The sequence below is a fragment of the Phocoena sinus genome, chromosome 9, assembly GCF_008692025.1.
Source record: "Phocoena sinus isolate mPhoSin1 chromosome 9, mPhoSin1.pri, whole genome shotgun sequence".
In the NCBI taxonomy this organism is placed as follows: Eukaryota; Metazoa; Chordata; class Mammalia; order Artiodactyla; family Phocoenidae; genus Phocoena; species Phocoena sinus.
The window spans coordinates 104,336,027-104,349,428 of NC_045771.1; positions in this window are offsets into that span (position 1 = coordinate 104,336,027).

The following is a 13,402-nucleotide window of genomic DNA, read 5'->3' on the forward strand; positions in this document are numbered from 1 at the left end:
AACATAGGTAGAACATCCTTTGACATAAATTGTAGCAATATTTTTTTTGATCTGTCCCCTAATGCAAAAGAAATAAAAGCAAAAATAAACAAATGGGACCTAATTAAACTTAAAAGCTCTTGCACAGCATAGGAAACCATTGACAAAATGTAAAGACAACCTACAGAATGAGGGAAAATATTTGCAAATGATATGACAAACAAAGAGTTAATATCCAAAATATATAAACAGTTCATACAGCTCAATAACAAAAAAACAAACAACCCAATCAAAAAATGGGCAGAAGACCTGATTAGACACTTTTTCAAGATGATATATGGATGGCCAACAGGCACATGGAAAGATGCTCAGCATCTGTAATTATCAGAGAAATGCAAACAAAACAACAAGGAAATATCACCTCACACCTGTCAGAATGGCTATCATCAAAAAGTTGATAAATAACAAATGTTGGCGAGGATGTGGAGAAATTGAAACCCTCCTACAGGACTTCCCTGGTGGCGCAGTGGTTAAGAATCCACCTGCCAGTGCAGGGGACACAGGTTCGAGCCCTGGTCCGGGAAGATCCCACATGCCATGGAGCAACTAAGCCTGTGCGCCACAACTACTGAGCCTGCACTCTAGAGCCCGCGAGCCACAACTACTGAGCCCGCGCGCCACAACTGCTGAAGCCCACGCACCTAGAGCCCATGCTCTGCAACAAGAGAAGCCACCGCAATGAGAAGCCCGCGCACCGCAACGAAGAGTAGCCCCCACTCGCTGCAACAAAGACCCAATGCAGACAAAAATAAAATGTAAATAAATAAATTAATTTAAAGAAAAAAAGAAACCCTTCTACACTGTTGGTGGGAATGTAAATTGGTGTAGCCACTATGGAAAACAATATGGAGTTTCCTCAAAAAAAATAAAACCAGAACTACCATATGATCTAGGAATTCCATTCCTGGGTATATGTCCAGAAAAAAATGAAAATACTAATTTGAAAAGATATATGTACCCCAATGTTCATAGCAACACTATTCACAATAGCCAAGACACAGAAGCAACCCAAGTGCCCATCCACAGATGAATGGATAAAGAAGGAGTGGTACATATATACAATGGAATATTACTCAGCCATAAAAAAGAATGAAATAATGCCATTTGCAACAACATGGATGGACCTAGAGAATATTATACTTAGTGAAGTAAGTCCGGCAGAGAAAGGCAAATACTGTATGATAGCACTTAGATGTAGAATCTAAAAAATAATACAAACAGACGTGTATAGCAAAACAGAAACAGACTCACAGACATAGAAAACAAGCCAGTGGTTACCAGTGGGGAGAAGGAAAGGAGGAGGGGAAGTTAGGGGTATGGGATTAAGAGATACAAACTACTGGGCTTCCCTGGTGGCGCATGGGTTGCGAGTCCGCCTGCCGACGCAGGGGACGCGGGTTTGTGCCCCGGTCCGGGAAGATCCCACATGCCGCGGAGCGGCTGGGCCCGTGAGCCATGGTCGCTGAGCCTGCGCGTCCGGAGCCTGTGCTCCGCAACGGGAGACGCCACAGCAGTGAGAGGCCCACGTACCGCAAAAAAACAAACAAACAAACAAAAGAGATACACTACTATGTATAAAATAGATAAGCAACAAGGATCTATTGTATGACACAGGGAATTATAGCCATTCTCTTATAATAACTTTAATGGAGTATAATCTGCAAAAATACTGAATCACTATGCCGTACACCTGAACCTAACATAATATTGTAAATAATATATGCTTCATTAAAAAAAGAACCTATTTTTCACTACTGCCCCAGGTCATATTCACTATCAAGGAAACTGGTGAAATATTTTGCAGAACATTTGATTCCCACAAAGCAAAACCTACAGCTCCTTTTGAAGTCTGGGGAGAGCCGCCATGAGACTCCTGGAGGGCTCCTTAGAGAGAGATCACTGCCCCGTTCCCAGTCAGGAGGTCCGGGCAGGGCCCAGGCCCCCAGGCAACGCTGATCTTGCCGATGAGAAATCTCACTTTGAAAGCACCGACCTAGGCAGTTCTTCGCAGTTTACAAAGCCTTTTCATGCATTCTACCTCACTGAACCCAAGCTACTAAAGAATTGCTAAGTCAAAGCTGCTTGGATTTCAGGAGTCCTGTGGGTAACACTGGGGAATTGCGACACAGCTGACAGGGCCAGGACCTCGAAGAGATTTTAACTGAGCATATCTTTGCTCCAGGCACTGGTCACCATTGGTTCAGAGAAGTGAAGTCACCTGTCCAAGGTTGACCAGCTCGAAAGGAGAAGTCAGATTTGAACCCAGGCAGTGGCACTGCCTTTCCTACACATGACAAGAAAGTACTTGGTGTTCAAAAATACTTGTGATACATGCCACGGAGCGGCTGGGCCCGTGAGCCATGGCCGCTGAGCCTGCGCATCCGGAGCCTGTGCTCTGCAACGGGAGAGGCCACGGCAGTGAGAGGCCCGCGTACCGCCAAATAAATAAATAAATAAAAAGACTTGTGATATGAAGCCTAGGTACCGGATCCTGGGTTAGCCCACTTCCTCTGGTTTTACAGAACGGAGGCTCAGTCAGTGCGCTGCCCCACACTGGGAAGCTGCAGAGCAAAGAGCCTCTGTGCTTCACGTCCCCCCCACCCCCGCCCCGTCTGTCAGCAGGGACTCCTTTCCCTGGGGTACCCTGGCCTCCCAGCAAATCTCCATTTTCCTCTGTCCATCGCTTGGTTTCTACTGCTGACTCGCGTATGATCTCATGGCCTTGTTTTGCTGCTACCTCACTGTGAACTGGGTCAGTGTATCCTTATTTCCCAAACAGATGCTCTCAGGCGGGAACTGGAGGTGGGCGCTCGGTCGTGCCAGGCTACCTCATCAGGCACCACTAGCCTCTGATTGGCTACTGGGTGTCAGGTGACCATCTGGGGCCCCACCCCTGGGCAGGGGAGAGAGGCGTGGCCTCGTCTCAGGAATCAGAGCCCACGGCGTGAGCAACGTCTGTCCACTAAATGAGTTAGCATGATGTTGACCTAAGAAAAATGTCGAGAGATGCCAAGAGTATCAAGTTACAGCTAGATCACACAGATTTCCGCTAAGCCATCTTCTGCTTGCCACAGCACCTTGGGCAGTTTCCGCAGAGCTGGGCATGGGAGAGGCTCCCAGGGACTCTGCCCAGGTAGCGGGGGCTGAGGGGCCACCATCCCAGGCTGAGTGCTGTCGCCTGGAGTCATGTCCTCTGGGGCCGAGACAGCCTGCACAGCACACCTAACGTTTTTAAATGGGTGTAAATGTGGTTTAAATAAATGTCAGAGGCGATTTTACCCAACAGAATCTGTAGCAGGAAATGCACTGAGCACCCAGGAGGTGGGGGGCTGCAGGGAGCCAGCTGACATCTCCTTCCTTCAGCAGTAGCTCCATCAAAGGGGGGCCTGGAGACTGGTCCCATTCTTCTCATCCATCAGGACATCTCTGACACTGGGCTGCTCACGGAATCAATGCCACGACAGCAGCTCGTTTCAACAAAACACACGTGAGCCCCACTCCACGCTGGACACAGAAAGCACAGGTATAAACAGTGAGAGGAACCAAGGGGCCCCTGTGGTCTGATGGACAGAAAGCAAGGACCCACTGGTAAGCGTAAAAACAAGGGGGCACAAAGCTTTGGAGTCAAGATCCGGAGTGTCTGTATGGAGTCTTCCTGCCTCTAAGCCAGTGGTTCCCTAAGGCCGGCATGCCAGGCTTGCCGACCCCCAGGGTCTGATCCAGTCGGCCCGGGTGAGGCCCAGAATCTGCATTTCTAACAGGCCTGCGGGAGGTGTAGACACTGCTGGCCAGGGGACTATACTCAGAGCTCTGCTTGACGTAGCTGAGGCGGATCCCTCTGTGTCTTGCCAGGCAACTGGGGAGGCAAGGACGGCACTCCAGCCCGTGAGAAGAAAGTGGGGAGCAGGTTGGGTCCCCCCACTCGTAATGGCAAGTTCCGTTACTGGACCTGCCGAGACAGGTCTCTGGGTTGAGAACGTGAGTCAGCTGAGGACATGCTGCCCTGCAGTCATCGGCCAGTCGGTGAAAAAGGGGAGTCGTGGAGGTGGATGGGAGACTCCGAGAAAAGGAGGATGGAGACGGCCAACAAACACAAGAGAAGATGCTCAACATCATTAATCATTAGAGAAATGCAAACCAAAACTACAATGAGGTATCACCTCACTCTAGTCAGAATGGCCATCATCAAAAAATCTACAAACAATAAACGCTGGAGAAGGTGTGGAGAAAAGGGAACCTTCTACACTGTGGGTGGGAATGTAAGTTAGTGCAGTCACTATGGTGAACAGTATGGAGGTTCCTTAAAAAACGAAACACGGAGTTACCATATGATCCTGCAGTCCCACTCCTGGGCATAAACCAAAGAAAACTCTAATTCAAAAAGATACATGCACCCCAGTGTTCATAGCAGTACTATTTACAATAGTCAAGAGAAGGAAGCAACCTAAATGTCCATCAACAGATGAATGGATAAAGAAGATGTGGTACCTATATACAGTGGAATATTACTCAGCCATAAAAAGGAACAAAATAGTGTCACTTGCAGAGACATGGACGGACCTAGAGATTGTCATACAGAGTGAAGTAAGTCAGACAAAGACAAATATCATATAATATCACTTATATGTGGAATCTAGAAAAATGGTACAGATGAACTTATTCGCAAAACGGAAATACAGACACAGATGTAGAGAGCAAACTTATGATAATCAAGGGGGGAAGGAGGGTGGGATGAATTGGGAGATTGGGATTGATATATATATACTATTGATACTATGTATAACATAGATAACTAATGAGAACCTACTGTAGAGCACAGGGACCTCTACTCAGTGCTCTGTGGTGACCTAGATGGGAAGGAAATCCAAAAAAGAGCAGATCTATGTATACGTATAACTGATTCACTTTGCTGTAGAGCAGAAAGTAACACAACACTGTAAAGCAACTATACTCCAATAAAAATTAATTTAAAGAAAAGAAGAAAAGAAAAGGAGGACGGCCGCCCGGAGAGCCAGACAACCTCATCCTCCTGTTCTCCCCTCCCTCCTTCCGCCTCTCCCCCGTACCGGGTACTCCCCTTCCCTTTCCCTCCTTTCTCTCTCCCTCCCTCTCTGTCTATCCCTCCCAGACACATGCCTTGACAGTCTATCCTCCCTAGTTTGCATTTACCATGTTCACATGAGCTTTGACAGCACTTAGACTGTGGATGGGTCAGGCATCCATGTACTTGCTCAAGTTCTCTTTATAAGGCCCACCCTGAGCTCACACCTAGACTGGCCTGTGGGTGACCTTCCTGGAGGGTCTTAGTCCCGGGCCAGCCCAGCACCCTCCCTTGAGGTCCTCAGCCTTGGTTTCTGGGGGAGGGGGCAGTGCTAGAACCTAGAAGAACAAGGGATGAGAAGGTGGCAGATGCAGGCCATAAAGAAGCCGAGTCGTGCCCCGCAGAGGGCTGGGGCTGGCCTTAATTAAGAACGTGTCCTAAAGGCCTCTGGTCGAGAGGAGTGTTCTGAGGGTCAGCACACATGGGACCAAGGGGCTCTGTTTAGGTGGAGGGGAAAGTAAAAAACTCTCCTTATTCCATAATCACATCTTATATTCCAGCTGGGAGCCAACCTGCCCTCTGACCACAGCTGCAGGACTGACCCCAGGCGAGGCCACAGGAAAACCTCTCTCCCAGTCCAAGTCAGCGCCCAGAAAATTGTGAGGCAAGAAGATGGTGATGGTTTCTGGATGCTAAGTTGCATGAGTGGCCTGTGAAATTCCTTTGGAGACAAAAGCAAACTAAATGTGGTGCCCTCTAAGGTCAGTCTGCCCCGTCACACCCCCTCCCAGCACCTGCAACCTCGTGTGAATTTCGAGGTGGACCAGAGAGATGGTCCAACTCCTCTCCTATGAGTATGAACCACGGAATCTCAGAAGGGGCTGCTGGCAATGGAAGAGGGGCTGTAGGGTGATTTATCGGCCAGCACTGATGGACCCGTGACAACCTGAAGGATGCCCAGTCAGGAGAAGCAGACACTGCGGGGCAGGTGCCGGCCAGCAGGCGGGAGGGCAGGGAGAGGCCAGGGCGTCCAGAGCTGCCCCTTCCTCCTACTCCCGGCCCATCCCCAGAGCAGCCTCTCCTGGGTGACATAAGTGAACTTCCTGATGAGCTAAGGGAAGGCAGACTGCAATATTCTAAGAGATATGTAAAGGAATTTAAAAAAAAGCAGCTTGCCCAAAGGTGTTTATTGCAGTGCTGTTCACAGCAGCAAAAAAATCGGAAAGGGCTGAAATGCCCCATCCCCCGACCCCAAGAGGAGCCTGGGGAGGGGCGACCGTATAGAAAAGGATGCCGGCAAGCAGCTTGGAAGAAAACCGCAAACTCCCTCCCAGCACGTGGAGGTGGAGACACGCACACCATGATGCTTGGGAAAAGGCAAAAGGTTATATAAATAGTTGACATTTTCAGTATTTTCAACTGTTCCTGTAAACTTGTGAATATCAGGGAAATTCACATGAAAGGAAAACTCTTCTTTCACAGGAGGCTACAAAAAGAGAAGCTCCCTGCTGACCAGCATCCCTTTCTCTTTTCCTTTCCTCAGCGCATCTCTACCAGCCACTCCCTCCCCTGTCTGCCTAGACTGGTGTCTCCAGGGCTGTGTAACCACCCCTCAGGGGAGGAGGGGCCAGAGGGCTCAGCTCACAGGCGGCCCTGCCGGCCCTTCGGAGGACCTGTGAACACAAGAGGGCAGGGATGCCACAGGCCGTCTTGTCCCAGGCGGGAGGCAGAGAAGTGCTTTCCGTGGACACTGTCATCTGACTCATGAGTGTTGTTCAAAGTCTCTTCCTCCCCCAGAAGGAAGGCAGCAAGGCTTGTACCAGGTCGGTCCATCCTTCTGGCAGGAGAAGCACAAAGAGTAATGTTCTTGGGGGCTGTGTGGATCCCCAGCGTTTACTGAAGGCTCCCCACCTGTGTGCTATTACTTCCCCTGGGGTTCCAGGTGGGGAAAGAGGGCCGAGGAAGTGCCACAGCAAGCACCAGAGCAGGACGGCACCTGCTTCAGGTGTGGCTGATCTGAGCATCACCGAGGTGCCTCGCAGGTAACAGTTCTAATAAACGCACTGACTCAGCACACGCCCTGGGTCGAGACCTGGTTGGGGACTCTAGGTGCTTTATCTAATCAATTTCATCCCCCTGTAATTGATCCTGCCTTATGTCTGAGGACACGGGGACTCAGTGCGATTGGGTGAGCTGCCCAAGGCCCCAGTTAAGTGAAATCTGTGCTGGTCACCATAACAGCTCTCAGCGGCTTTTCTGGAAGAAGAAGCTGTCCTCTGTGTTGTTGGAATGGGCACATCGTCCTCGAAAGACCCTAACGTGGGTTCAGCGACAGTGCCAACTCTTGGGTTGGGTGGGGGCCCTGTGTAGGTGTCTTTTGCAGTTCGTGAGGGCATTTGGCATGCTCTGGGACATGTGATTCGGATGCCAGCAACAGATGTGGGTGACCTTATTCCCTAGAAAGTTCCCCAAAGCCAAGTGTTATTGGGCGCCCTCTATATCTTTTTCAAAGACGATACAAATAGAGCATAGCAGAATGCCAAGGGCATCTTCTGGAAGTGCCCCGGCTCTGTTGCAGCCAGAGTTTTCCCACGGGATCTGGGGGATAAGGTGACAGCCCTGAGTCTCAGGAGAGGGCTGGCCCTTTTCCAGCCCAGCCGGCGTGTGCAGCTTCCCGCGCAATCCCTGGGCAGGGAGTGTGCTCCGTAGATGATGTGATCCTGGAGCCCTACCTTATACGCGAAGGTCTGGAGTAGCTTTGCTGCCAGGACAGAAGAGCAGAGGCTTCTGGGCAGAAAGGTGCCGCTGTGATGCTGCTTCTCTTTAGTGGGTGTCTTCTCTGCGCCCTCTGAGTGGGCATCTCTATCCGTCATGGTGCTTTGAGCTGCGAAGAAAAACAGCAGTCGGAAATCTCCACGGTGAGGACATGCGCTGGCTCTTGGGACCAGAAGCCCAGGGCTGGGTGGTCCAAGAGGACTTCACGGGCTGCGTTCCCTCCGCTGCTCCACTGGGAGGTCCATGGGCGGGCTTCCTCCTCAGCCGGCCCCCTGGAGCCAGGAGGGCTGCCAGAGCAATGGGGGCACCCTGCTTTCCTGTTCACAACCCGTGGCCCACAGAGAAAGGACCCCACGTGGTTTTGTCCAAAGGGACACCTGAAGGGGCCCCATGGAGGAGCTCAGGACACAGACCTCGCGTAGATGTGTATCCAGGTTTTCTGGCCTTGGGGCATTTGCATTTTACAGCCCACAGCTCTTGACTTCCCGACTCACTCCCTGTCTTGTCCTTGGCTGGGCACTGAGGACCTGCCACGGACTTCTGCCAGTGACTGCACCTGGCAGCCACCTCCATCCCCCTGCCCTACGATGGATGCTCAAATGCCACCTGGCATCTCATCATCAGGAGGGCCACCCGCTTGCAAGAGTCCTACCTCCTGTGGACTTTCGGGTTTGCTACCTGGCTGCATTTGCTCCAGCCGCCTTCTGTCTTCTCTAGGGATGGCTCCTCCCATGGCCTATTTCTGGGTCTGCCCACCTGTGGGTGCCTCTGGTCTCAGATGGTCAGAATTCTCAAGCTAGCATCCAAGCGAAGTCCTCAAACTCCCTAAAAGCTGGTGCGGGGGGAGCTTTGCAGGTCAAAATCCCGAACTTGAATAAAAAAAGATGTCCTATCTTCCTCGCACTGGACTCAGGGCCACAAAGAAAGGAGATCACGTTTTATGATCCCCAACACAGATGACAGCCCCTTTCCTGAAGGGAGAGAAGTTCACTATATTGAAATCTCATTGCAGAATTTTACCCCAAGAAATCTCACTAGGTCACACGTTTAAATAACCCATTATGTGGAAAATAATAAAATGATGAGAAATGACAGTGGACACAGCTGGGGAAGGTGGACAGGGGTGGGACTTGGGTGAGACAAGTGTGGCTTTAAACCCTAGGGCTGTCATTTACTGGCTAGGTGACCTTGAGAAGTCAGCTAGCTTCCCTGAGTCAGCTCTCTGGACTATAAAATCGGGACGATAGTTGGTGGGAATGTATATTGGTGCGGCCACTATGGGAAACAGTATGGAGGTTCCTTAAAAAGCTAGAAATAGAGGTATCTTATGATCCAGCAATCCCATTCCTGGGCATATATCCAGAGAAACTCTAATTCTAAAAGATACATGCACCCTAATGTTCATAGCAGCAGTATCTACAATAGCCATGACATGGAAGCAGCCTAAATGCCCATCAACAGGTGAATGGATAAAGAAGATGCGGTACATATATACCATGGAATATTACTCAGCCATAAAAAAGAATGAAATAATGCTATTTGCAGCAACATGGATGTACAAGAGATTATTATACTAAGTGAAGTAGGTCAGAAAGAGAAAAACAAATACTATATGATATCACTTATATGTGGAATCTAAAAACATAATACAAGTGAACTTATTTACAAAACAGAAACAGACTCACAGACATAGAAATTTAACAGATACAAGCTACTATATAAAATAGATAAACAACAAGAACCTACTGTATAGCACAGGGAACTATATTCAATATCTTGTAATAAACCATAATGGAAAAGAATATGAAAAAGAATATATATATATGTTTAACTAAATCACTTTGCTGTATACCTGAAACGTTGTAAATCAACTACACTTCAATAGAAAAAAATAGCACCGTAAAGCACTAAATAAACACTTATTAAATGTGAAAAGAAAGATTGGAAGGATAATATTTACCTCAAAATGTATTGCTAGGATTAACTGAAATAGGTATATATATATATATATAAAGTATGGTGTATAGTGTGAGGTATGCCTCATAGCTCTCGCCTGCCTGGGGTGAGGCAGCTGCTTAAGAAACGGGGCTTGTTTTGAGGACAATGAAAAAGAGGGAGAAGATGAAATAAAAGGTAAGGGGAAGAAGAAGAGGAAATACCGAGTTTCTCCTGGAAAAATCTATCACAGAGTTCCTCAACCTTTAAATCTTATGAGTTCTAAACAATAATGGTCCTGGGTGACACTTACCTCTGCACAAAGAAGAAAGACTTTGCACGTTATCATAAAACACGGTTCTCCTCTGTGCAGTTGACACCTTCACACGTGCCCAGCAGAAGCACTGGCCCCAGCGTGGATGCCCACACTCCCCTCATCCCCGTCCGCCTGGATGGGGTTTCTTCTTCAACAGCGAGGGCTGGTTGCGGGATGCTTATCAGCTACATCTCCAGGATTAGTTGTTCTATTTTCTGTGAGTCTCACACCACTTGCTGGCAGATTAATCCTCTTAAAGAATGACTAACTGAAGGGGTTTCCGGTTTTAGCAATTTAAACATTAAGATGCTGCTTTAGGGCTTCCCTGGGGGCGCAGTGGTTAAGAATCCGCCTGCCAATGGAGGGGACACGGGCTCGAGCCCTGGTCTGGGAAGATCCCACATGTCACGGAGTAACTAAGCCCGCGAGCCACAACTACTGAGCCCATGAGCCACAACTATTGAGCCCGCGCACCTAGAGCCCATGCTCCGCAGCAAGAGAAGCCACCGCAGTGAGAAGCCTGCGCACCGCAACGAAGAGTAGCCCCGGCTCGCTGCAACTAGAGAAAGCCCGCGCGCAGCAACGAAGACGCAACGCAGCCAAAAATAAAACAAATAAAATAAATAAATTTATTAAAAAAAAAAGATGCTGCCTTAAAATCACAGTCACTACCCTTCTCACACACCACACCAGCTACGCTTGTGAATACAAACTGTTCCCGTCGCTCTAGATCAATTTCACCAATTAAATAGTTCTGTTCTTATTTTAGATTCTCCTATTAGCTCTTGAACGTTGGTTATTAAAACCATAAAGTGTACTGGGCTGAAAATCTATTTCATTAAGGAAAGTTTGTATACTATTAGTGGTTAATTAACTTCTAATTGAGTGAAGGGGCTGACTTGACTTTTGTTTTAAGTAGTTGAAAAGGAGCTCCTGATTTAGAGGCATGAGCTAGCATACTTAGGGATTCAGAATTGTATGTCATCCCCCAGATCCTAATTCCCAGGACGCTTCTTCTACAGGAGGTGGGGTCTTGGCTTTCCACTGCCACAAGGGCCACGTCCTTTTGTCTAGAGGTGGCTTGCTGTCCATTTACCAGCCACCCTTCTGAACCTTCTTTCTTGTTAGGTTAAAAGTGCCCGATGCTCACTTACCTTTTTATCTTTTGCTGCTAGGGCGTGGGCCCGAGACCATATTCTGGCCACATGAGAAGAAATCTCCTGGAGCCTTCTGGAAGGAGGCAAGGGAGGAGAAGTGTCCCCGTCCTGCTTGTGAACACAGCTATAAGGAGCAGCAATGTCCAGAGCTAGACCTCTACACCAGAGGCACTGTGACCTCTACATCAAGGGTGACCAGGGCCTGGGCCATGGATGACGGTGGCAGGCCCTGCTCTGTTCCCTGCAGCCCAGAGCATCCTGAGGGGCACGGCATTCTTTCAGCTAAGATGGAGATGACCCAGAATGAGCATGGGAGGCGGGGTGCAAAGGCTCCCTGTCCACGCCAGCCACAGGCCACGCTGAAGGATCGGCAGAGCTGCCCTCCCTGTGCGCCGGGCACCGTGCTCACTGCTGCCCGTGGTCTCCACCGCCGCCTCCAAGCGTAGAGCCACCAGAGGGGCTGCCTGAGACACTCAGCCTGGAAGGAATGTGTGGCTCACGGGAGGGCATCTACGGCTTTCTCAAAGTCCACAGCCACAAGACACCGACGCAAGCAGGATTCCCAGGCAGCTCGGTGGACCCGCGACTTTCCACTCTCCCCCGCGGCAGGGCCATGGCCTTGGCAAAGCAGCAAAGCAGCCGGGGGGAACCTACATGCCCCGCAGCCAGGCTGGGTGGCCCCGGAAATGGCTGCTACTTGGGAACGGGGACCGCTTTTGCTGTCTGTGCTGAGTTTTTAAGGGACGCTAAGGCTGTGACTTTAGGCAAAAGATTCAGGCTTTTAACCCTATTCTAAACATTTTAAGCACAGTAGAGACCACCCCCTTTCTCTCCTCTCCCAAGCCCACCAAAAATCCATTGACCACAGTCAAATCGTGCTCGGCTGCCTGCGGGAGTTTCCTGCACTTCCTCTCCGTCCCCAGCTCCTCTTCCGCTCTGCCAGGAACCTCCAGCCCCACCCACGGCCTTCAAATGCCTGCCTCCAAGAGAACCGCTTGTCCTCTCCGTCACAGGCCACCAGCAGAAGCCCCCCAGCTGGTCTCCTGGCACCACAGTGAAGCCAGGTGGAGCCAGGACACAGCTGGGATCCTCCAAGTCTTGCAAGTCACCCAGTGGAGCAGGTAGACATCTGTATGCAAAACAAAACAAAACCTTGACCCGCACCTCCCGTCATCTATAAAAACTAACTCATAAAACTTAAAGCTTAAAAACTGTAAAACTTCTAGGAGAAAACATAGGAGAAACTTGTTGCAATCCTGGGTTAGGGAAGAATTTCTTAGATGGGATACAAAAAAAACGCAAAAGGATAAATTGATAAATTTTAACTCACAAAATGAAAAACTTCTCTTCTTTGAAAGATACTGTTAAAAAATGAAAAAGTCTGGGAGAATATATTTGCAAAACACATATCTGCTAAAGTCCAGGTATGCAGAATATATAAAGAATGCTCAGAACTCAATGATAAGAAAACAAACTAAAAAAAAAAAACGGGCCAGAGATCTATCTTCAGAAAAGAATGTATATGTATAGCAAGTAAGCACATGAAAAAGTGCTCCATGTTATTTGCCGTGAGGAAAACGTGAATTAAAATCAGAATGAGACATCATTACCTACCAGTCAGGATGGCTAAAATTAAAAAGGCTGACAACACCAAGTGCTGATCAAGACACAGAACAACTGAAACACATGTTTTTTGGTGCAGATGCAAATGGCCCAGTCACTTTGAAAACAGCCTGTCAATTTCTTACAAAGTTAAACACATTTCATTTGACCCCGAGATCTCGCTCTTACTTACGTTCCCAGAAAAACCCACGTAGCCTTTTTATTCATAATTGTCCCAAACTGGGACTAGCCCAAATGTCCATCAGTTAGTGAATGGATGAACAAATTGAGGAACATCCATACAGGGAATAGTAATCAGCATTGAAAAGGAACAAGCTGTTGATTCACGGATCGACATGGATGAATCCAAAGGCCGCATACTGTGTGATTCCATTCATGTGACCATCTTGAAAAGGCAAATCGTTAGGACAGAAAGCAGCTCAGTGGCTTCTGGGTGTGGGGAAGGGGCACGAGGGAACCTTTGCGGGAGATGAAATTGTTCTACATCTTCACCGATGTCATGGTAACACAACCGTA